This window comes from Rosa rugosa, chromosome 1, assembly GCF_958449725.1.
Source record: "Rosa rugosa chromosome 1, drRosRugo1.1, whole genome shotgun sequence".
Lineage (NCBI taxonomy): Eukaryota > Viridiplantae > Streptophyta > Magnoliopsida > Rosales > Rosaceae > Rosa > Rosa rugosa.
Genome location: NC_084820.1, coordinates 50,345,602 through 50,369,240, shown reverse-complemented (window position 1 = coordinate 50,369,240; position 23,639 = coordinate 50,345,602). Strand labels below are relative to the sequence as shown.

Here is a 23,639-nt window from a genome sequence, read left to right as displayed (position 1 = left end):
TTTTTTTTTCGAATGCCTTACAAATGAAACTAAAGCTCCTTATATAGAGAGCGGACCTCAAACTTGAATTCAAAACACAAAAATATACAGAACAACTCCGTGATCTTCTGCTTTTCTGAGTACTCCTGATGATGGAGGTCGGACAGGGAAAAGCAAAAGCAGTTGGGTGAAATGTTTTTCACCTTCTTCTTTTCTGAAAAGCAAAAGTATCTTTTTGAAAAAGGGAACAGTTGCTTTTTTTGTTTTGGTGCATTTTTCTTTCACCAGCTGCTACATGTTGTCATCAGTCTCTGAGTGGTGGCCAAAGACAAATGAGTTGTTGTCTGCTTGGGCCATTCTAACTGTTGTAGCATTGTCTTCTACGTCTGTGTCGACATACATCTTGTAGTGGTTGTCATTTTCAAGTTTGTCCACCCACTGCATGCATGCCATTGTTGAGTCTATCTCTTTTCTGGTGAGAGATAGGAATAGGTCACTGCTGACTACGTCAGGATGATCGTAAGCAGTGATAATAATCTTATCTCCTGCTGCCAGGAAGGTATTGCTGAGGTCTTCAGAGATGATCTTCTTCATGTATTCCAGAGCCATGGCCTTCATCCATGGGATGCTAGAGTTTGGTTGGCCATTATACCCAACACATGCAGGTTGCAGATATTGTCTTGGAATAATTCTCACATAGTGATATGGAGCAATATATTCAACCTCACCATTTGCTTGCTGGATCCATTCTGGAGGAGTGGATCTAAACTTCAGACGAAGCGTACAGTCTGTTTTTCTAACATTCTTGACTGTATTGACGATGATGGGCGGCAAACCTTTTAGATCATCATTCGTTTTGGTCCACAGATTATGGACAAAACCATTTTCAACAAGCCAAAGCTTGTGTTCTTGCGGATGTTCACTTTGAACATTTACCAGGTATCTTCCAACATATGGTCCCGCTATGATGAAGAGGGTTGGAGGAACTAGGTCTTCTGAATTGTGCCTTCCTATTAGATGGTGGAATTTATGCCAGTCTGCTTCAGTGAGTGCCATGATAGGGATCCTAGCACTTTCTGGGCTTTCAAGGAAGTTAATTTTTTCTTTCTTGACAGCACTCTGCTGTAGTTCTTCGAACTGTGGCCTGCCATTTTCATAAAGTTCTTCAGCTAAGGCAAAGAGGGCTGGGAACATTAGACCACTGCTTCTTTCTTGGAAGGCAAATAAAAGATTATCCAGAATTGCATTCTGATGGTAAGCGAGTCTCCTGCCAGTTCTGAACACAGGAGTGTCAAAACTTCGAAGTTCATAGTTAAAAACATTAATTACTCCAGTTGGAGTAGGTTTGCTTTTTGGCAAAGCAACAGCCGTCAACGGTCTTGATGAGCCTTTACCGTCTGCCTTTTGAGATGGGCTAGTCAATCCTTTACCCTGGGATTGATCAGTTGTGGCTAAGCCTCTTGGACTTAGCAGGAATCTCTTGAGGATTTTTTTCTTTGGGATCCTCATTGGTTTCATGTTCTTTCCCAGCTCTTCTGCTTCTGGGATTGCGACCTTCGTCGTCTTCATCATTTCTTTTGCTGAACATGGCTAATTCTCTTGTTAAGGCGTCTGGAAGATAGTTCTTGTTTCCTGCAATTAATTCAACAACATATTCATATTGGTTAAGGAATAATTGCCAGTTAGCTAGTCTTCCTCTGTTAGCAGCTTTATCAAGTTTGAAATTTTTGAAATTCTTTACTCTGGCACAATCGGTGCGGACAGTAAAGGGTTTTCCAAGGAAAGCTAGAGAATTTAAAATTGTTTTCTTAACAGCCAAAATTTCTTTTTCCCCTGTGGGATAATTTAGTTCTGCAGGGCTGAACTTGCCACTACAAAATTTACAGATTTTTTCAATGTTGGTTCCAGGCTTTTTTGCCAGGATAACACCGGACCAGTAATTATCACTCGCATCTGTTTGGAGGATAATTTCATCATTCTCTTCAGGTTGTTGAAGAGGATGGAGGTTTTTGCAGAGATTTTTTATCTGCTTCACAATTTTCTCATCGTCTTCTGTGAAGTTCCATTTTCTTTTAGAACTTGTTTTAGGAGATAACATTGCTGTTAACCCTGATATTTTTGGGTTGAAATCTCTCCCATAGTTTATGACACCAAGGAATCTCTCTAGACTCTTAGCATCAGGAATTTTATCTGGGAATTTCCAGATCTTCTCAAGGATATGAGGTTGAAGTTTTATCACTCCATTTTTCATATTTATTCCTAGGAAATCAACTTCATCAAGGATAAAGAAGATTTTCTTTTCACCTAGGATAATTCCATGCTGAACTATCGGCTTTACAACCTCATGGAGGTGTTTCATGTATTCTTCTCTGTTTTTGGAGAAGACCAGAATGTCATCTATGTAGACGACGCAAAACTCCGCAACATGCTTGAAGATATTATCCATTTTTCTCTGGAAGATTGAGGGAGCTTGCTTTAAACCAAAAGGCATTACTAACCATTCGTAATGTCCTTGTGGTGTTCCAAATGCAGTGAGAGGTACACTCTCAGGATGCATTTTGACCTGCCAGAAACCCGACTTTGCATCGAATTTTGAAAAGACTTTGGCTCCTCTGAGCTGATTGATCAGTACTCTTACTTGAGCAATTTGATAACCGTCTTTGACAGTCTTCTTGTTGACATCTCTATAGTCAATCACCATTCTAGCTTTTCCTCTTAGATTTTCTGCATGATTCCTCACGTAGAAAGCTGGAGCATGATGAGGGCTAGAGGAAGGTTGAATTAATCTCTTGTTCAGGAGATCTTCAATATCTTTTCTGAATTCTTTTTTGTCTTCCTCTTTGTACTGAGGAATGGCTTTGACATGACAGATAGCATTCATGTCATGTAATCTTAGTTCACAGACCACTGGGTCTTTTTCCCAAAACTTCTGAGGGTCTACATCGATGTTTTGCTCGAGTAGTTTCTTGATTTTCTCAAGAGTGGGAATTTTCTGAGACTCAAGCTTATTTTGAAAGTGCTTGAGGTTGTGCTCATGGATGAAACTAGCTTCTTCTTCTTCACTAGTTTCTTCTTCTTCTTCTTCAGAAGATTCTTCAACAAGTAGTTCTTCTTGTTGCTTGATTTGGAGTATGGGTTCAAATTTGGGTTTGTAGAGGGTAAGATCACCACTATTCTGTTGCGATCTCTGATATTGGGTAGTAAAGTTTGGACCTACAATACATTTGGCTTGAATAAGCCTATCAGCCCAGAACACCCGTTCTCCTTTTCTGAAGCCTATTGTTTCTTCATCCTGAATAAATCTTTGTTGGAGAATGAAATCATTACCCAACAAAAAATCTGCGCCTTGGCCTTTAGATTGCCAGACGTTGTGGATGATAAATGTTCCTCCACCAATGGTGATGTGAACATTTTTTGCTACTTTATTCATGGTGAGATGGCTTCCATCAAAAGTAACACCAGTAGCTGTTTTCTTTTCTTCTTTCCAGAGTTTTTCTGGAATTGCAAATCTCTTTGCAATTGTAAATCCTGATCCATTATCTACAAAGGCATGTAGATGATATTTTTTGTGATCAGGGAATTTTAGTCCAATCTCTATGTAGTTGCTGTATCTACTCGTAGAGACGACTTTCGATTGCTGAAGCTCATTTTCTTGAGCTTGTTCCTTTGGAATGAATGGTTTACATTCTTCTGGAACAATTTCTGGTGGTTCAACCAGTTCAAAGTTTAAATTTTCATCGATTTTTTCTTCTTCGATGATTTCTTCCTTTATTTTTGAGGAAGATGGTTCCATAATTTCTTGGAACAAAGTTTCTACTACTTTCTCTTTTTGTTCAGAGAAATATTCTTCATATTCTTGTTCAACCAGTTGGCTGACAAGACCATTCTTGGTTTTTCTTCTTGCTTCAGCTATGAAGCATTCTTTGTGATAAGTCCTTTTTGACTCTTCACAAAACATAGGGAGACCATTCTTTTCGTGACATAAGAGTAGTCACAAACGAATGTACCAGGGTTTACCTGATAAGAAGACATTAATGATTCTGTCTTCCTTTCTTCCCAGTTTTTGATTTTCAATACATTCATTTGTCTGGATTCAAAGTACTCTACTTCAGAATCTGTCTCAGACTCAGATGAATCTTCTTCTTCGGACCAGGCAGAGGACACTGACCTGTCGTCTTCTTCATCATCAGAATAGGCTATTTCGTAGCCTTTCATATTTGCTGATTCTACTATATGCTCATATTCTTCAAAGAGAGCTTTAGTAGATCTTTTACCCTTTTCCGGGCATTCATTGGCATAGTGCCCTTCAGCTTTACATAACCAACATCTGCAAGCTTTCTTGCTTGGTTGTTTATGTTGATGAGTATTCTTCTTTTTCTTGAAGAATTTCTTTTTTGGATCTTCATCCTGATATTTCTTGTAATTGGAACTTTTCTTGAATTTCCAATTATTTCTTTGATTACTCTTTTTGAATTTTTTAGAGTAATATTTTCCTTTCTTCTTTCTGTAGAACTTGGATTCCTGGCATCCCCAGTTGGTTGGCATATCCAGTATCCCGTAACAGAAATTTTCAACTCATTTGAGTTGTTTCTTGGCCATCTTAGCTCTGAGATTGGCTTTGCATTGCTCTTTCAATAGTTGCCGGATTCTGTCGGCAATTCCTCCAACTAAAAATCTTTCAATTGGTTTTTCTGCTATGCTTTCTCGCACAGCTGTTCTCCATGGTTCAGGGAGTTTCCTGTGCAACAGGTTGACTAGATCAGTATTTTCTAGTTCACCAATTGTACAGTAATATTCTTGAAATTCATTCAAGTATTCTTCAAAATATCTCATGTCACAAATTTTGAGAGCATAGATATTTGATTTGGCCGTTTCTCTAGCCTTTTCACTCATATTTGCAAGATCTCCACAGAACTGATCGTACAGTGGTGCTGGAAAATCATACGGAGATTTTGAAGTTTTGATTTCTTCCAGCCATTCTTTTCCTCTAGCTGTTTCTTTGAAAGAATAGTAATACTTCTTGGCTACTCCTGTGAGAGTAGTTTCAAAGTACATCTGAAGATCAGGAGCTTCAAATTTTCCAAGGGTTAGAGCAGATGCCATCATCAGGCTGTCTACCCATTGGTCAAGAGTTTTTCTCTTGTCTAGAGCTTTATCTAAATCTAGCCAGATACCATAGTTGGAAATTGGTACTCTGGGTATCTTGTCCTCTGGGACAAACCTTTAAGAATTTCTTTCTCCATTTCTGCCCGTAGGGGCCTTCTGTATAGGGAGTTTCACTTTTCCCTTTTCTCTGGTGATGGAAGTTTTGGAGCTTTCTCCTTCTTCCATTTCAATATCTTGGTAGGGAAGAAGTTTTCTTTCCTTTCTTGGATTGAAATTTTTCATTTCTTCGATTAGTTTTTCTAATCTTTCTGGGTTTTCGCAGAATTCTGCTTCTTCATAAAGATCATAGAGCTTTTGTGCTCTAAACATATTGACTGGTCTATTTAGATCAGCTTCTAGTTCTTCTTCAGTGATGGACTCTGATGGTTCTTCAGAGTATTTTGTACCACTAACACTAGCTTCTCTAGTGCTGTAACTTCTTCTGAGAAGATTTTTGTTTATCCTGATATTCTCAGGACAGACATCACTTTTTCTGTGATTGTCAAAATTTAGACTGATTTCTCCAGTCTTTCTACTTTCATAAATTTTTGCTTTTGCACTTTCTGCTGGTAGCTTCGGGCCAGATAATTTCCATTCAATAGGAAACGTTACTTCATTCCAAGTAACCTTGTGGATCTGCTGTGAATGGTTCTTCTGACTGGTGAGGAATCCAGTAGTAAGACCAGGGATGTTTGATATCCTTGTCTTTGGCTCTACTGTGGTACTCATCAGTTTATAGTATATTCTGTATACTATTGCCAATTCTTGCATATCGTTTTTCATAGATATGCCATCTGTCTTGACTCTCAGTCGGAGACAGTGAGCTGCATCTTTCAAGCTGGTAGAGAAGTTGGGGAAGCAGTTGAAATATGCTACTTGGTTGCATAGAGATGCTTCAAGGGTTCCCAAAAGACTAGCTTGAAAATCTGTTAGTCTATTGTCTTGTAAGACACATAGAACTGAACAGTTTATGCCTTCTCAAGCAAGAAGTTTTATGCCTACTTGGACTGCTCCAATGTGCATAAATTGATAATTTTTTGCTTTTCCTCGGGCAACTTCAGCAGGAGTGATCAGTAGTAGATCTGTTTCTCCTGTTGTAGAGGGGGTTGTCAATTCCAGTAATTTGAAATGATGGCTGTCCATCAGGTCAAATGTTCCCCTTTTGTATATTTGCTTGAAATCTAGCTTTGGAATTGAGGCGTTTTTTTACCTCATGCTCGATTTCATTGTATTCAAATTCTTCAGCATTTAGGAGTTGTACTCCTTTCTTTTTCCCGAAGATGCTCATCATATTGACATCTCGAGTTTCTTTCGGCTTTTCATACCGAATACTAGTAGAACTAGTTGAGGGATCCAGAAAAATCATGTTTGGAACAGGATTCTTTTCTGGTCTTTCTAATGGTTTGAATCCATTAGCCTTCTTTGGTTTTACTGTAGGCACTTTCTTGTCCTTCGGTATATTTTTCATAGAATCCAGCGTTTTTTGCTGTTCATTGATTTTTCTACTAACACTTGTTAGCTTTTCTTCTTCCGTTTTTGGAAGATCTTTGATATAATCCAGTTTGTTTTCCAATTTTTCCAATTGGTGGATTATAACCGGAATTTTTTCTAGATGTTCTTGATATCTAGAAATCTCTTTCTGCAGGATCTGATATTTTTCATCAGAAGATTTTAATAGAGAATTCAGTCTCTCTATTATTAAATCAGACATTGTCCCCATAGGGGATTCCCCTGCTGAGCTATTTTACAAGCTCTGATACCAGTGATTTGCGGATCTAACAAATGCTCAGGTAATCAAGAGGTTTTTGTTCCTCTTCCAGAATATATAAAGATTATCAATATCTAGATAATATCCCAGTAGATAATATCCCAGTAGTTGGGAGTTTCCCTACTAAGACTTTCTCTATATTCTTTTAACTTTCTCAATTTTTCTCTCTCTTTTTGCAATTCTTTGCTATTATTTTTACAGATGGCATTTAACTCAAGTCTGTCAACGATTGAAATCTTGAATAGTAACGTGTAATGTTTACCTTTGAAATAGAGGATGAATGCAACAGCTGTATATATTCAAACAAATATAATTTGTATGGGCCCACCACGTTTCAACAAAACAATAGAAAACATATATTTAAAGAAAACCAACAACTGACAGAGACATCAGAGAAGGGTACTACTGGTAAGAATTCTGATAAGATGGGTTGGTGAGAATGGAAAAGAGAAAGAGTTGTGTAAAGAGGAATAAAAATAAGACACTGGGGTGTATGAGAAGTATTCTCAGGAATCTGGGGTGTATGAGCATTATCCCTATATTTAAATAAATAAAATCAGATGCCCATCTGTTTTATCAATTTGTTAGTTATGTCTATGTACGTCTTGATAAACCTATCTGTTTCATGCATGCATCCGGTACACAAGTATCCTGTAGAGGCTTGAAGTTTTTAGATTTTCTATCCTCCAGAAAAAACCAGTTTTAAACCAAGGATTAAGACAAGCAGCAGTGATTCCGCCTGTTAAAGTAACCGTTAGGTGAAAAACTTAGGCATGTTGAAGGCTAGTTTTGTTTTTTTTCAAAAGTTTGAAATGAGGTTTCAAAGGTTGAATATTAAGTCCAAGGAGAGTTCTGGAATACGCATGCTGCAACTTACAGCCGGTCAAACCAGTGTACGTGGAGCGCCACAATCCACAGCTTTTCAATCCTTGGGGCATGGTGTAATTTCACAGTAACGGAACGTTAATCGTGAAATTTTGAACCGTTACGGTAAAAGATGGGAGCTGCAAAGAGGGGAGATTGTAGACAATTCACAGACTAATCCACTCTTGTTGAATAAGGCACCACGTATCACAAAACGAACACCCAAACAAGGAATTTGATGAAGACAATGGAGCAAAGCGAAAGGGAAACACAAAATGGAAGAACAGAATTGAAAAAATAAGGCCAAGAAGCCTCAGAAACAGGGCATCGCCTGAGCAGAAGCGCGAAATGCGGAGTTTCTCTCCACCGGCTCTCACGAGAGGAGAGAGGAAACCCAGAGCGAGAGGAAGGGGAATAACGGAGCCCCCTGTTTCATTATAGCCTTTGCAGAAACGATATCAAGATTCAATAGTCAAGGTCGCGGTCCAAGGCATAGCCGTTGCAGAAACCATACCAATATCGATGGTGTAGGGGTTGAGGAGATTTCCCCTCATCTTGGCCGGTAAGTGCTTGTTAAAATTTTTTATATCTGATATTGCTGTGAATTTTTTTTTTTTGGACGGTTATCGAGTTTGGTCTCTAATTGAAACTTGAAAGACATCGGGTTGAACTGGTATATGGTAATCAACCAGGTTTCTATGAGTAGAGTATGAATCAATATTTGTGTATATAAGATGTTATACTCTTGCTGTGTTAGTCTGGGGCATGGAAAGTTGTGTGTTTTTGCCTTCATTGTTGCTTTTCTTCACTCTTCTGTTTGATTTTGATATTGGTTTAGCTGGGTTATAATATATCATAAAAAATTTCTTGTATTGCGGTAATGCTAGTTTTGCTAGAATTTGGAGCTTCTTTTGTTGTGCTGTTGTTGTAAATTGTAGTTGATTTTGGCTTTTTTGGTTTAATTGTGTAATTCTTGCCTAAGAAGGAATTCTAACTGATGGCTTTTGCTTTTCTTTTGTCCATTTTGTAGAACTTAGGGCTTCTGTTGCCAATGATTCTGTTAGCAACTGGTCTATATCATTCTATAAATTAACTTCTAAATGTTAGTATATTCTCCAAAGGAGTTTATCATAGTTTGTTGCTCCTGTAGAAATTTTTGACTTTTGTTATTGGCTTATACCAGATGAGTAATATGAATAATCTACGTCTTTAACTGAAGGCACTACCAGAATTTTTTTTTTTTTTGGATATTTGAGGACTCAGAAGAACATTGCAGCTCAATTTTAGTCATTGCTGATTTTTCAAGCTATGCTAAGATTTTAAAATCGCGTACATCGATCTTCGTTCACAGTTTCCTTAAAACTATTAGTAGCATATCAGATGTGAGATTGGCATGAGTCCCAACTAATTAGAAATATCATGAATAATAAATATATGGCATCACTTCTTTGATTTGTAGACATGAAAATGAAAGAGATGTCAAATTATTGGTGAAGGTGAAGGTGAAGGAGGCGTGCAAATTTCCAAAATATTGATGATCGAGATTTGATAGTCTGACATTGTCCATTTTATAGAACAGGACAATGTGGTTTTTGGTAAAAGTTAATTACAATGTGGTTTTAGAATTTGTTGCTAACGATGCAATCATATGTACATGTTTATGCTCTCTTGCAGTTTCTTTTTTGGCTTGACTCTTGTTTTCCCTAAGCAACTATTATGTAATCGGTTCTGATGAGACTGATGAACTCTATAATATATATCCATCTGCACTTTTTTGTGTTGTATGATCTATTGTCTGGAAGATGTAACTATCTTCTATTTTCCAAAAATCCTTAAACTTCTGTTAATTTCGTACCCCACAAGATTGTAAAATAAAGTACTAATGTGACTGTGACTAAATTTTATAACTTTGAACATTGGTTTCCGTCTGATGTGAAATCCTATCTACCAAATTTCTTCATTTATACACAACAGTTTGATTTCTGTGGTTCAAGAAAGCATTTAAATTTGGGTCTTTGTATATGTTGAAACTGTCTGTTGTGTTGTTTGCTGCCTAAATCTGTCATAGTTTCATGTGTGCGATGTATGCAGAAGTTACATTTCATGTCTCTCTCTCTCTCTCTCTCTCTCTCTATATATATATATATATATATATATATATATATATATACACACACACACACACACAGATGTATATGATGTATAATAGTCATTAACTTTTCTTTCAGATCATCACCAAGGCTACAGCTGATAGCACACTTTAGTGACTTTACAGACGAGCTTGGCTGGGATACTGAGCCTCTTTTTCCTCTCCCAAATGAAGATGCTACAAAAATAGAGTACTTCCTCTCTCTCCCTCTTCCTCTCTGCATCTCTCTCTCTCTGGGGTTGTACGTTCATAATAGATATTTCTGGGGATTGCTGATCTTCTATTTTAATGTCCCTATTTCTTCTCCTGTATCTTGAGTGTGTAAAATTATTTGAAGACTCATTGTATTAACATATAGGTTATCCAATCAAATGAAACACAAACTTATTTCACTGAGCTTCTTTAGTAGATTCTTTTTCTTAGTGTCTTAGCCGTGATCAATTTTATTTCTGGGCTGTCATCTATCTCTTTGTTAGAGTTTTATTACTTGATATGATAAGTACAAAATGTGATCTGTTCAGCACTCATAACGATAGAATTTGGCCTTGAGCAATAGGAAAAGGCTAAAATACACTTTACTGACTTTACACATGTAGGCAAACACCTTTTTTTTTTTTTGAGAATGCCATTAATGGTTCTTTTAATGGAATGTCTTAACAGAATTGAGATTTTGTAGATGGGATATATTTGAAATGATCCAAAGTTCGGTTTTTTTTTTTTTTTTTTTTTTTTTTTTTTTTTTTTTCAGTTTTCCCTTGCATGATCTATGCTTAGTTTTGGGGACATTTCCATTTTACCTTTAATCCGTCTAGCTTTAACAATGTCGTACCTCCCATGATATGTGTGATATACCTTATGCAAACCCCATCTTGCTGAAACCACAACCATAAAGTTTGTACTGCTGCAACATGTTCTATCCATTTGCTGTTGGCATATTATTGCTGTAAATTATTTCGGATATTGTAGCAGCAAAATTGCACTTTTTTTACAGCAGCAAATTACACTTATTATTGATTTGAAACTGAAATGACCTTGAATGCAGGTTAATATGGAGAACAACGAAGCAGGTCTACGCTACACTGACCATCTGTACCACAGCTCGTTACCATCAGACGAAGAAGTATCTGATGATGATTGCTTATTACGAATTGGGGAAGATAAGGAAGGGTTATTTTGTGATGGAGGAGAGAAAGGGCTTGGTCAAACATCTGAAATTGGTAATGATAAATGTTATATGATGGATATGGAGATGTTAGAAGGAACGAATGTAGGTGAGTGTGTAGACTTAAATGGCAAGGATTACAGTAATTTGAATATGGATGACATGAAGGATGTTGTGTTCAGCAGCGTATGTGAAGCTGAAAAGTTCTATCATTTATACTCTCGTGTTATTGGATTCAGCACAAGGAGGGACAGGAAGGTTAGAGCATATTGTTCCGAATTTGTCATAAGAAGGGAGTGGGTATGTTGATGTTCGAAACAGGGCAAAGCAACAATTAAGGTCAAGAAACAGGGAGTGAAAGAAAAGGGGAAGAGTCCGATCCAAGCTGAGAAGAAGAAGATGAAGAGGAATCAATGCCCAAGGGGTAAAAGATATAGCCGAGTTGGATGCATGGCTGCATTTGGAATTCGATACTGCGAGGAAAGGAAGAAGTATTTCGTATCAAAGTTCATAACCAATCACAATCATGATGTTGCTGTTTCAGAAGAGGTTCAGTTCCTTCGTTCTCACCGAGGAGTGAATGACAGCGTCATTGCTCAGGTTGAGGCTCTACAGAAAGCACAAGTGCACATAAGCCGGATATATGATGTAATACCCCGAAAAAAATCCAAATTAAATTCCGTGGATTTTTAGAAGTGATTTCACGATAGTGGGAGCGAGTACGAGGCTCGGAGAAGTTGTGGAATTAGTTCGAACGATTAATTTTCGAAAAAACGAACGTTATTTAGGGGCTCGCGAAAGTTGACTTTTTATACGTTCAAAATTTGGGAAAACTTTCTTCATGAAAGTTGTAGAGCTCGTCGATACGATCGCGTGCATATGCGGAACGCAAAAATCGGAGTTCGTATGAATTAGTTATGATTTTTTGAAAAAGTTTCCAATTTAGTATAAAGCTTCCATTTTTGGAAATTTCCAAAAATAAAAACAGATTTTTCCAAAATTGGAAAATCGGCTGCGATTTTAGTTCCCCGCCGGAAATCGCCTCCAAAACTTCGATCGACGATTTCTTCCTCCTCCGGCCACCGATCCTCACCAAACTTCTTCCATTGGCTTCGTATGGTCCTTGCGCACCTGTTTGTGGCAGCCTTTCACGGCGGCGCGGCCTGTAGCGGCGGCGGCAAGCCCGGTCCGATTTAAGCTCGATTTTGGTCAACGTCGGTTTTCTCCTAGCTCCGGCCACCAAAACTTCCGATCCTTGGCTCCATGAACTCCCCTCAACCTGCTGATCATCATACTAGGAGGATTGCACCTAGAGTGACCGGTTTCACGTTCGTCGGAGCTCGGTAAGTTTTCAATCCGAAACGAAAATCTTTCGATCGGTATATCTCGAGCTGTAGTGCATCGTTTTGATTGATTCTTTTTCCAGTGGGTTCCCCTTGATGTTATTAACAACTCTCTAGAAGGCATCGAGGCCTGAAATTGAAGCTTTGACGTCGAAATCGAGCCTTGCCGGATTCTGCAAAATTTTGGAATTTTTCCGACCACAGAAGCTTTCGATCGGTATATCTCGAGCTACAGACCATATTTTTCTGTGATTCTTGAACCAGTGAGTTCTTCTTGAGTTTCTTAACAACTCTTCAGAAGGAATCGAAGCCTTAAATTGACGTTTTTACGTCGAATTGGAGCTCGCCGTTTTCTGCAGTTTCTCGCCGGTTTCTGGAAAATTCCGGCCACCTTCATACTGTTCAAGGTAATTTTCGACCCCTTCCGGTCATTTTCAGACTTCGTGCTAGTTATGAAAGTTGTTAAGCATGATGAGAGGAAGAAGAGCAGCCCGGCCCCGACACCATTGGTGGTGGTTGGCGGCGGCTCTGCCACTAACTCCGGCGGCCCTTTCCGGCCACCTCCGGGGATCAAAAATATGGTTTCTGTACATTTTCAGATTCTATATTTCAATACGATCATTTCGATATATTATACGCAATTTTTGGATATCGTATGATTAAGTTATGAATTTTACGATTTCGATCGATTTCGATCGTTCGATTTGTGATCTGTGAAGATCGGACCGTCCGATGGACTTGTAGTTTTGTTATGTTGATCTTATGACTGTCCCAGTGGCTTTGTGTGGTCATGGGCGAAGATCCGACCGTTGGATCTTCGTATAATTGTGAAATAGTGATTCGGAAGGCGATTCGTGAGAATCTAACCGTCGGATTTTCGTATAATTTTGAGGAGATGTTTGTTAGAGTGATTCAAGAAGATCTGACCGTTGGATCTTCGTGATAATTTTGGAGGATGATCCTAAGGGCGATCCGTGAGGATCCGACCGTTGGATCATCATATAAATTCGATCTGGCCGTTGGATCATCATTAAATTAGAATCCGACCGTTGGATTTCCGTATATGTGTGGTTTATGAATGATTGCTAAGTTAAGATCGTATCTGACTAGGTGATTGACGGTTTGAGTTAGTGGACGATTATGGATCGTATTTTGAGCGGAATTGAAGACGCAGCGGGATTATCGAGGTGAGTAAACCTCACGGGGTTCATATTACGAACCGAGTACTTTTAATTAATTTATTTTTTGTCGTCATTGTGTGAACTATAGTTGGTATTAATGGGCATTCCTGTGTGAATGTCTATCTATATATATATTATTTATGTGAAATAATATGTATTGTTGAAATTGTGAGATATTATGTACTGTTATGGTTGTGTTGAGTTTATTGTTGAAAAGCAACAATATTGTGAGAGGTATTAAATTTATTGTTGAGAAACAATAAATTGTTGATTTGTTGAGATATATTGATCTGTGGAGATCAATAGGTCACGGGGGTGACCATGGCATCTATTAGTGAACCACGCCCTTGTACCGGGTAGGTGGAAACTAATAGCATTAAATCGTGAACCACGCCCTCGCGCCGGGTAGGTGGAAACGATCAGTTAGAGCTCTAGTCTGTCTGCCAAATGTTGAGTGACCTTATGAGGGTAACGGGGAGTGACTCATAAGTGTATAATATTTATATATATATATATTTATATATATAAGAGAGTGAGAAAGTGAAGTGGTTTTGTGGTGATCATTGTAATTGTGATGTTTCTACATTTCTATACTTGAGTTAAAGGAAATGTATTTTATTAAATCAACAGTTCTTTCTTGTTTACTCATACTGGCTGTAAAAAGCTTACCGGGTTTTGTGTTGTTGCAACTCCCGGTACACTATTCAAATTGTGTAGCGGGTAATCCTACAGGACAGGAGAACCAGGACGGTGATCGTGCGGTTAGAGCAATTGTTAGAGTTTTACAGCAATTGTACGTTGTGAGGTGTGTTATGCTCATTTGAGCTTTACAATATTGCTTGTGAGAGTGAATTGTAATAATGAACTCGAAGTTTCGAGATTTGGATTTTGTAATTGTAATTATTCATGTTTCGGATTTGAATTTATTATTCAAAATTCGGGGCGTGACAGTTTGGTATCAGAGCGTAAGGTGCATATTTGGTGATGTGTCAATACCTTCCGAGTGATGGCCCGGCTGCAGCGGATCCCCATCGTGTGCTCTTCGGTATTGGCTAAGTCATTGGGTATGCGTGAGTGTTGGGAGTTGTTTAGGCCGCTAGGTCGTTTTAGGAACGTGAATACCTTCCCTATAGTATTGACTTGGTTAATATGAATTTGTATTTGACTTATACTGTGTTTTAAGTGTTATACAAGTATTAGCCAAGCATACTATACTCCTTAGGTGATGGATATTCGAAGGGGTTGTACTTAGAACCTTACAGTTGTCTTGTAGGTTCGTATGGGAATAAGTTCAGTGGCCGCGAGTTACAATCCTTGAGGAATAGGAACCTCTTGATTCAACTCTGTTAAGTCAACGAGGATTGTTTTATGGAAATGAGGTTCTTTTGATTGTTGAAGTGTTTGGTTGAAGGCATGATGTGGATCTTTGCACGTACCTAGTGTGGATACGAGTATTGATTGATAGAAGTTTACCTTCTTAAGTTAGACGTACATATGTTTTTGGATGAGATGTACATGTCAAATAATAGATATCTTGTTTTGTAATGAGATGTCCTTGTGGAGTTTGTTAGTAGGGTTGAGGTTAGGGAAGAAATTATTGTGGTTACTTCTTCCTTGTGCTTGTAAGTTGTTAAGCAGAGTTTAAGGTGCGAGACAAGAATTTTATTTTGTGCTCGATGGTTAGAGATGAGAGACCATTGTTTTGGGTTGTCGTTGAGTACTATAATTCCTTCAGAATCAGGATTGTTGGTAGAATTGGAATTAGTAGTAGTTTTGGTGATTCGGAATTTGAATTGAGTTCGCGAGATGTGTCTTATACACGTGGTTGATGTTGCTTGCATCATTTTGGAACGATACGTTACGATTCACAAGGAAAACTGGATTTGAAATTTATTCATTTGAACACCATGGGTTGATGACCTGACCGTGACTTGTGAATATAGTTTTGTTCAAGTGAATGAAATTGAATTTTGTGGCCTTTGTGTGGTGAACTAGTTTTCTTAAGTTTTGGATCATAGTATGGAGATGGACTGCAGTGAATTTGAAGTTGTTGTGTGTTTTAAGTTTAAGTAGGCGGGACACTTAAAGTTTTGCAATGGAGTTGATTTTGGTGTAATTAATTGGGAGAGTTAGAATCAGTTCTTGTGAATGATGTTGGATGAGAGTGTGTGCCTTTGGTGATTGATTTTAGGTGATATAGTTAAACGCAATTTCGGATATTGATTTTAGTGACTTTGTTAGGTATCCATAGTGGTTCAAGTGAATTACTATGTGATATGGAGTTTGATTCGAATTCTGAATCGCTAAATGTTAGGGATTGAATTGTGGTGAGTTTTTGTTGAAGCAATTGATAGATGGAATTATCGAGATTCTATAAGAGTTGTAAGAGTAACTCTAAAGACGTGGGTTTTTCCTAGCTAACTCAGGATGTGTTTAGCTTTATAAATCCCTAATCCTATCGATGAAATTGTTGTGTTTGGTTTGACTCAGAGGATACTAGCTAGACCTCGATGCGACTTAATTGATTGTTGGATTCTTTTTGAGTGATTGTTTTTATTGCATCATTATGAAAGATGTGTGCAGTAGAGTTGTTTATGGTTTTGAAAATAGTATTGGGTGACCAAGGTTCGATCCTTGGTGTTGTTGTTGGTTAAACAAAAAGAAAAGAAAACATGCACACCATCTTATTGATTTTACATTACAAAAAAAAAAAAAAAAAAAAAAAAAGGAAAACGAGGACCATGCTATACTAAGCCTAGTCAGCAGCTCCGGATGGATTGAGGCTGAGCTCAAGAGAAACGTTTGAGCCACTGTGGTAACCGCCTGAGCCACCAGAATAGTAACCAAAAGCGCTACCTTCCTCGGAAGTAGCCTTCAGGTTACCAAAGACGTCCTCGCCGTGCACGGGGAACAGAGGAAGAGTTTGAACCTCCTGGTGATCTCCTCCTCGTTGTTGCAGGGATGTTTGTCCTCCTGTTGTGCCAAAAGAGTTGTACTGGTATTAGTGTTGAAGTGTGAGGAAGAATATGAAACAAAATTTAAATCAAGAAATCCTTCATTACCAGTAGAATAGGTGGAACCAAAGTTGAGATCAATGGATTTACCATCATCAGTAGAACTAGTGGACCCAAAATTGATGTCAATGGATCCACCAGCTGGCCCAAAATTGATGTCGATGGATCCACCAGCACCAGTAGAACCAGTGGACCCAAAATTGAGATCAATGGATCCACCAGTACCAAGAGAACTAGTTTCCATGGGCACTGGAGCAGCCTGATTACACCTATTCATCTGCTTCTCTCGAGCCCTGACGTTCTGGAACCAAAAGTAAATGTTCTTACCCTCAACATGTCCATACTGGTTCAGCTGGAGGCAGATCTCGTGAATGTGCTCTGTAGTTGGGCACTTAAATCCCTTGACGTAGTAAAGATCCTTGAGGATTCTTATTTGTTCTGGAGTAGGAATCCACCTGGTACGGCTTCGCCAGAAATCCATGTTGGCACTACTTCCAGCTGCTTGGGTGTTTCCTCCCTCCTCTGTTGGTTGCTGTTGTTGTGGTTCCATTTGTTGCGGGGTTTGGAGCTCCATTAGTTGCAGAGTTCGTGGCTCTTGGGTCATGGAGTGAGAGGATGTGAAAATCGAGGAATACATGGTTTAGTGTTTGAGGGAGATTTTGTTAGAAGGATTGGAGTTGTTGAACTGGTGATTGGAGATCTGAGATTCTCAGAGGAAAGATGAGATCGAATCTTCAAATGGAAGAAAAGATCTGAGAAAGAAGGATTGAAGATTTGGAGGAAAAGATTGAAGATCTGAAAGTTCAGAGGAAAGATGGGATTGAATCAACTAGATGGGAGAGAAGATCAGAAGAGAAGGATCGAAATTGATGAAGAAAGGATTTGAGAAGAGAAAGGCTGAAGAGTTGAGAGAGAAAGACTTGAGCTCGGAAGAAAATTTCTTTTCTTTTGGAGTGAACAGTTTTTCTCCAGAATGCACCTATTTATAGAACAAGGTGAGCAGATCTCCACCGTTGGATGAACGATCTCAGAATTTGAATCCACGCGTTGGATTAAAGTCGCCCCGAAACCCGGAAAAGCTGTTGACGCGTGTTGAGCGTGTAAGGGGACAGGCCGAACCTCGAGACGCTGTGGCAGACAGCTTTAGCCGAAAGTGATTTGCTTTCCGTAAATCACGGAAGAGACGTGTCGTGGCACGTGGAGTGTACCGACAGTTTGTTGTTATTCTATCGCTTATGATAGAATAAATAAAAGAAGTTGCATGGATAGTAACGAGAGCAGCTGGTGCTCTAGTGGTTGAAGAGCAAGGCTCTTGTACAAGAGGTCAGAGGTTCGAACCTTGCCTCTCGTTTATTTTTATTATGTTCGCTTATGACATAATAAGTATAACATTTGTACACATTATATTAAGCACAGCTTGTGCTCCAGTGGCTGGGGACAAAAGTTTTGTGCAGCAGGTTGAGGTTTCGAACCTTGCCTTCCCCGTTATTTTATTTATGTCGCTTATGACATAATAAATATAACACGTGGGCATATATTAATGAAGGCAGCTCTTGCTTCAGTGGTTGGGAGCAAAACCTTCGTGTTCGAGGTCGGGAGTTCGAACCTTACCTCTTACAAATATTTTTGGATCTCGTATATGCTTGATATACGGACGTATATACGGTATGTACGGTATACATACGTATATATGGTCTGTACAGTATGCATACGTATATACAGTTGTACGATATGCATACGTATATACGGTCTGTACGGTATGCATACATATATACGGTATACCTACGGTATGTACAATTTCATACCGTAGCCGAGCTGGAAGTCGGTGGGCCGATTGGTAGGCCCAAATAGTAAGCCCAATTGTTCGGCCCGAATGGTAGGCCCAAATGTTAAGCCCAATTGTTCGGCCCGAATGGTAGGCCCAAATGTTAAACCCAAATTGGTTCGGGCCGGTTCGAAATGTGAATGGTTCGGTTCCTTCGGCCCAATTGGCCAGCCCTAATGCTTAGCCCAAGGATTGAGCAAGCCCACGTCATCATCACTGGGTGACATATTTTATTGGTGTACTTTTGGGGATGATTTGTTTTGAGTGATGCATCTCTATTGTTGTGTAGAATAGTGCATGCTTAAGTTTTACTATAGAGATTTACCGTGATGCTAATGGAGTAGCGAAACGCTTTGTGGGAGTCTTTACTGTGCTTGTATGCCAGTACAGGGTGATGATCTATGTGAGGATCTATGAGATAATCTCTGTGAAGATCTAAGTGATGATCTCTGTGATGATCCACGTGATGATTTTGTGTAATTGATGTGGAGTGATGTTGAGCAGTTGTTTTGTGAATTTACATCGTGACGAAAGGATTTAGTGGCCATAGGAATGTATTTTTATACAAAGGGCTGTGGCTTTGTAGATTACTACAACTTTGGGATTGATAGAGATTCGATGATTAGGTCAACCTTAATTGAGAGGAATTGACTTACGCTTAAATTTCGGGACGAAATTTCTTTAAGGAGGGTAGATTGTAATACCCCGAAAAAAATCCAAATTAAATTCCGTGGATTTTTAGAAGTGATTTCACGATAGTGGGAGCGAGTACGAGGCTCGGAGAAGTTGTGAAATTAGTTCGAACGATTAATTTTCGAAAAAACGAACGTTATTTAGGGGCTCACATGCAGCAGTTCAAGTTCCTTGAGGCTCTTGACATGGAGAATTCAGACCAACAAGTGGTCAAATGTAAAAACCAATTCGTGGCTAATTCTGAAGACACCATGTTCTATGACATGGTAGTTGGCGACAAAGCCAATCTATGCTCATCTTCATCTCCAAAATTACAATTGAAGATCCTGCTTCGCCAACTAACAAAGATATTTGGGGGGCAAGATTACTCCTCCTATGAGCCAAATTTCTTCCAAGTTTTTGACGCGAAGTATTTTTGTTCTTTTCCTACAAGCTCTCACAGGAGGAATTTTCATGCTATAAATTTTGATACATCGGAACTTGGAGTGAAGCATAGATGGTCTCCCTCGTGACTTTCTAGAGGTTAGCCAAACGTGTTGCTGCTAGCTTCTTTATTTGCTTCTAATTTTTTTTGTCAATTTTCAGTTTGCACATTTCTTTTCGTTGTTTAAAAAAAAAAAAAATAGAAAAGAGAAACTCAAAAAAGAGTTTTTTGTTATGGGCATACTCGGATGCAAAAATAGTGTTCTGGCCTAGCAGTGGCTTGAACCTAATTTCTAAGATATTTGGAGGCTATTTGACTCTGATGTCGAGTTGAGGCCCATGCCGTCGTGCGCATGCGAAGTGTGCAATACGCCTAAAGTTTGGCGGCGGCAAAATAAAAAAGCTTCCCTGTCTTTGATGGCGAAGAAGCTCCTTTTGGAAGCCTCTTCTGTTTGTTCGCAAAGCAGCCCAGAGGCCCATAGGCACATCCACCTCAAAGAAGTTGAGCGAAACATCTTGGAGCACAGCGAAATTCACCTGCTAAGCTACGCGAAAGATCCCTCACATTGCTGGCGAATCAAGGACAGGCAGCGAACCGCTGGGCTCGCATCCGGAATTCTACCATAAGACTTGTTTAGAGTTTTATGTTTTGTAAGGGCCAAGTCCAGTGGCCTCAAAGTGAAACTAGGAACAATCTTCTGTCAATCACAGTGGCATTGAAGGTTCATCAGATTGATGCGAGCAGTTGCATGAAGTCTGCGAATGGAGTACAGACAAGAGGTGAACTCCCAGCGAAATGAGCTCGCAAAAGGTATCAAGAACTTAATTTTTCTCCACTATACCTTGATTTGTGGCTGAGATGTTTTTGGAGACTAATTTATCAGCTGGGTCAGCGAGTGGCTCTAATTGATAATTAATTAATCATCATTCCATTTATCTGAGGCGGTGGAGAGGTGGTATATTCCGACAATGTATAAAAAACATGGAGCCAACATAGTGGCTTGGTGACTTTTAATTAAGCATAATTAAAAACCTGTTCAAGTAAATCCAGAATATATGTCTGGCCCAAACTCTAGGTTACTTGACCTAGTTGTAATAGGGTTATGAATTAGAGATATTCTCGGAGATATTCATAGATATCCGATTAATTGTACGATTATCTTTCTTTGTACAACTCTAATTTTATGTCTTGTAATCCTCTATATAAAGAGGCCCCTATTATCAATGAAAGTACGACTCAATTCTCTCCCAATTCAGTTTTCCTTAAACACGTTATCAGCACAAAGCCCTAACCCTAAAACAAATAGCTAAAACCCTAAATCCGAATACAAAACCTTGAAACCTTTTCTACCTCCGCTACATAACTTGAAGCCCTCGACCCCAGGAATCCAGAACCGGCGGCAGAACCGGCCGGAAAAGCACGGAACCGACCCCGAGAAGAGAAAAAGGATTCATGCTCGGTTCACCACCTTTCAGACCGCCATCTACCACCAAATTTGACCTGAAGTAGCACCTAGATTCCATAAATCTAGAACTGAAAACAGAAGCCCAAGAACCGGGAGGAAAGACACTGAACCAGCCGTCGGAAGCCCTTGAATCGGTCAGGTTAGCCTTGTTCCAGCCCCGCGCGCAGCCCCCGTGCAGCCCTCGCTCACCCTCTGCACATCCTGCCGGCAAATCTCGCTAGCCCTTGATAACAGCCCGCAAGCACTCTCCTGCTAGCCTCGCTTGCTGTCGATCGACAGCTCGTGCGCGTGCTTCGCAACAGACCTCGAGCTACCCCCGCACACGCCTCGACAGGCGTCTGCCGACAGCCGCCGCAAGCACCTCGCAGGCCCCTGCCGGCATCTGCTGATAGCCCCCGCACAAGCCTTGCAAGCGCTGCGCAGCAGCTCCGGCCAGCGACCACCGCCGGCCACCTCCGGCGACCAAATTCAGACGACTTTTTCGGCAGTTTTCAGGCAACTTTCCGGCGACTCTTCCGAAAATTTTTTGACACTTTTTGAGGTATGTTTTCAAGGCTCTTTTAGTTCCCGTTTTTGAAGTTTTATTTTTATTTTTCTCTTATTTTCCTCTGGGACTTGCAAACTCCCTTCTTCTACCCCCCTTTCTTCATCATAGGGGAGACCTAATTAAGCCGAACTGTGGGGGTTCGTGCTCACTCCATGCTTGGAGCTTGTTGAGATCTCCAAACTTAGAGTTTGTAGAGAATTTATGATCGACCACTTACGTCATTGTTTCGATCTAATCCAATATCTCTTGGAATCTTAATTTCTTAGAAGCGATTAAGCTCAGAAATTCATAATTTTTTGGAAGCGACTACGCTCAGAAATTTTATATGTTTTAGTGTAGCTTTTTCCTCTCTGAAACTAATCCTTTTTCTTGTTCTCTTTCAGGATGAGTAATCTGAACAAATTGGACTTCGCTCCATTGGGAACAACTGGCTCTGGATATCACAAGTGGGTTCGTGATATTCGCCAGCATCTCAAGGCCGATGGAATCCTGGATATGATTCTCGAGCCTAGTCAGGACGTGCTAACTGTTGAGCAAGCTCAAGATTTGGAAGCAAATAGAGTAGCCTTAGAGGCAAATAAGGCGAAAACCATCATCCTAATGACTCGTCATATGGATGATTCGCTCCAGTACGAGTGTATGAATGAAAAAGATCCTAAAAGGCTGTGGGTCTCACTCGAAGAAAGATTTGGCAACGTCCGTGACTCCCTGCTTCCTGACCTAGAAGTGAGATGGCATAGCCTTCACTTCTGTGATTTCAAGTCAGTTCTTGACTACAACTCGGAAGCACTTCGCATTAAATCCTTAATGGAATTCTGTGGTAAAGAGATCACAGATGCGATGTTGATTGAGAAGACTCTCTCTACCTTCCCCGTCTCTACATTGATGGTTGCTAAGAACTATTGAATCGATGTTACTGCAGGATGGATCACAAGGTTTCATGAGCTCATTGGAGCTATGAATGTCGCTGAAAAGCATGACAACATCCTTGTGAAGAACTATAATTCGAGATCCGAGGAAACAAAGCATATTCTGGAATCCAATTATAGTCGCGCCCCTAAGAGAGGGCGCCAAGAGCGAAACCCTAATCTTAGGGATACTTCTGGACGTTTTGGTCCATATAATCGCTCTACTTGGGAAGGTAACCGCCAAAATAGGCGAACACGGAACCGAAGAGGTCAACATGGAAAGAGAGAGAGAGAGGCAACGCCTTTGACTGTGTTGGTGGCGCTACCAACACTAAGAGCCATCTAAATGATGCTTTCAAAGCGCCCCAGTCAATGGAGTCTGAGCAAAGAAATGTATGTTCTCGATGTGGAGTATCCAGTCATTGGGCACACATTTTTGTAGAGCTCGTGAAGAAATTGTCATCGCCTACAAAGCATATTGTGAAGCAAGAGAAGCTCACTATGTGGAACAAGAATATCAAGAAGATGATCTAGAATGAAGGGTTGAAGTGTACAAATCTGGCTGGAATCAATAGATCGCCAATTCTGTTTAAGTCTTTATTTTTCTAAGAGATGTAATAGGCAATTGCCATATACTTTGTAGTAAATATCATTGGTTTACTTTTTCTTCACATAGGCTCATCCAAAATGAGTATGATGTCTAGGAAGGTTTTGAGATAAGTGGTACGTAAGCGAGCTTTGCTCCACCGACATCTCTCTACTCACCTGGTCATATTTATTTTGGAGTTACTGAAAGAAGTCAAACGACTACCTTTGTTTTGCATTAGCTAGCATTTGGATTAGATTCTCCTAATAGTTAAGAGACAATGATGTACTCTGTTGGCTTATGAATAAAATTTCAGTTCTTTTCATTATGACTCCATTTTGATTATGAGCATATAACTTTGTGACTACGATGGCTAGGCCATTAGTATTAATCCAAGGACATGGAATAGCCCAAGTTCCCCTTGCCAAATGACACCTTGATTATCGTCACAGAAACTCTCTACACTCCTAGGGAAAATTCACACAATAGGAATAGCCAACGGATACCATGCGAAAACTCATGTAGAGAACGGAAATGAGTTCCTTTGCAATACCTCTAATGATTGCGAACAAAGGCGCATCTTAGA

General features: G+C 39.6%; 2 long non-coding RNA genes across 2 annotated transcripts; both read left to right on the top strand.

The window, feature by feature from the left end:
- Positions 1-7,748: 7,748 nt before the first annotated feature.
- On the top strand, positions 7,749-11,815 carry LOC133725292 (uncharacterized). Its single transcript, XR_009854341.1, has 3 exons — positions 7,749-8,318; positions 9,985-10,095; positions 10,948-11,815. It is a non-coding gene; the product is annotated as an uncharacterized LOC133725292 (long non-coding RNA).
- A 5,610-nt stretch (positions 11,816-17,425) lies between these two features.
- On the top strand, positions 17,426-23,138 carry LOC133725291 (uncharacterized). Its single transcript, XR_009854339.1, has 2 exons — positions 17,426-21,553; positions 21,943-23,138. It is a non-coding gene; the product is annotated as an uncharacterized LOC133725291 (long non-coding RNA).
- Positions 23,139-23,639: the final 501 nt, after the last annotated feature.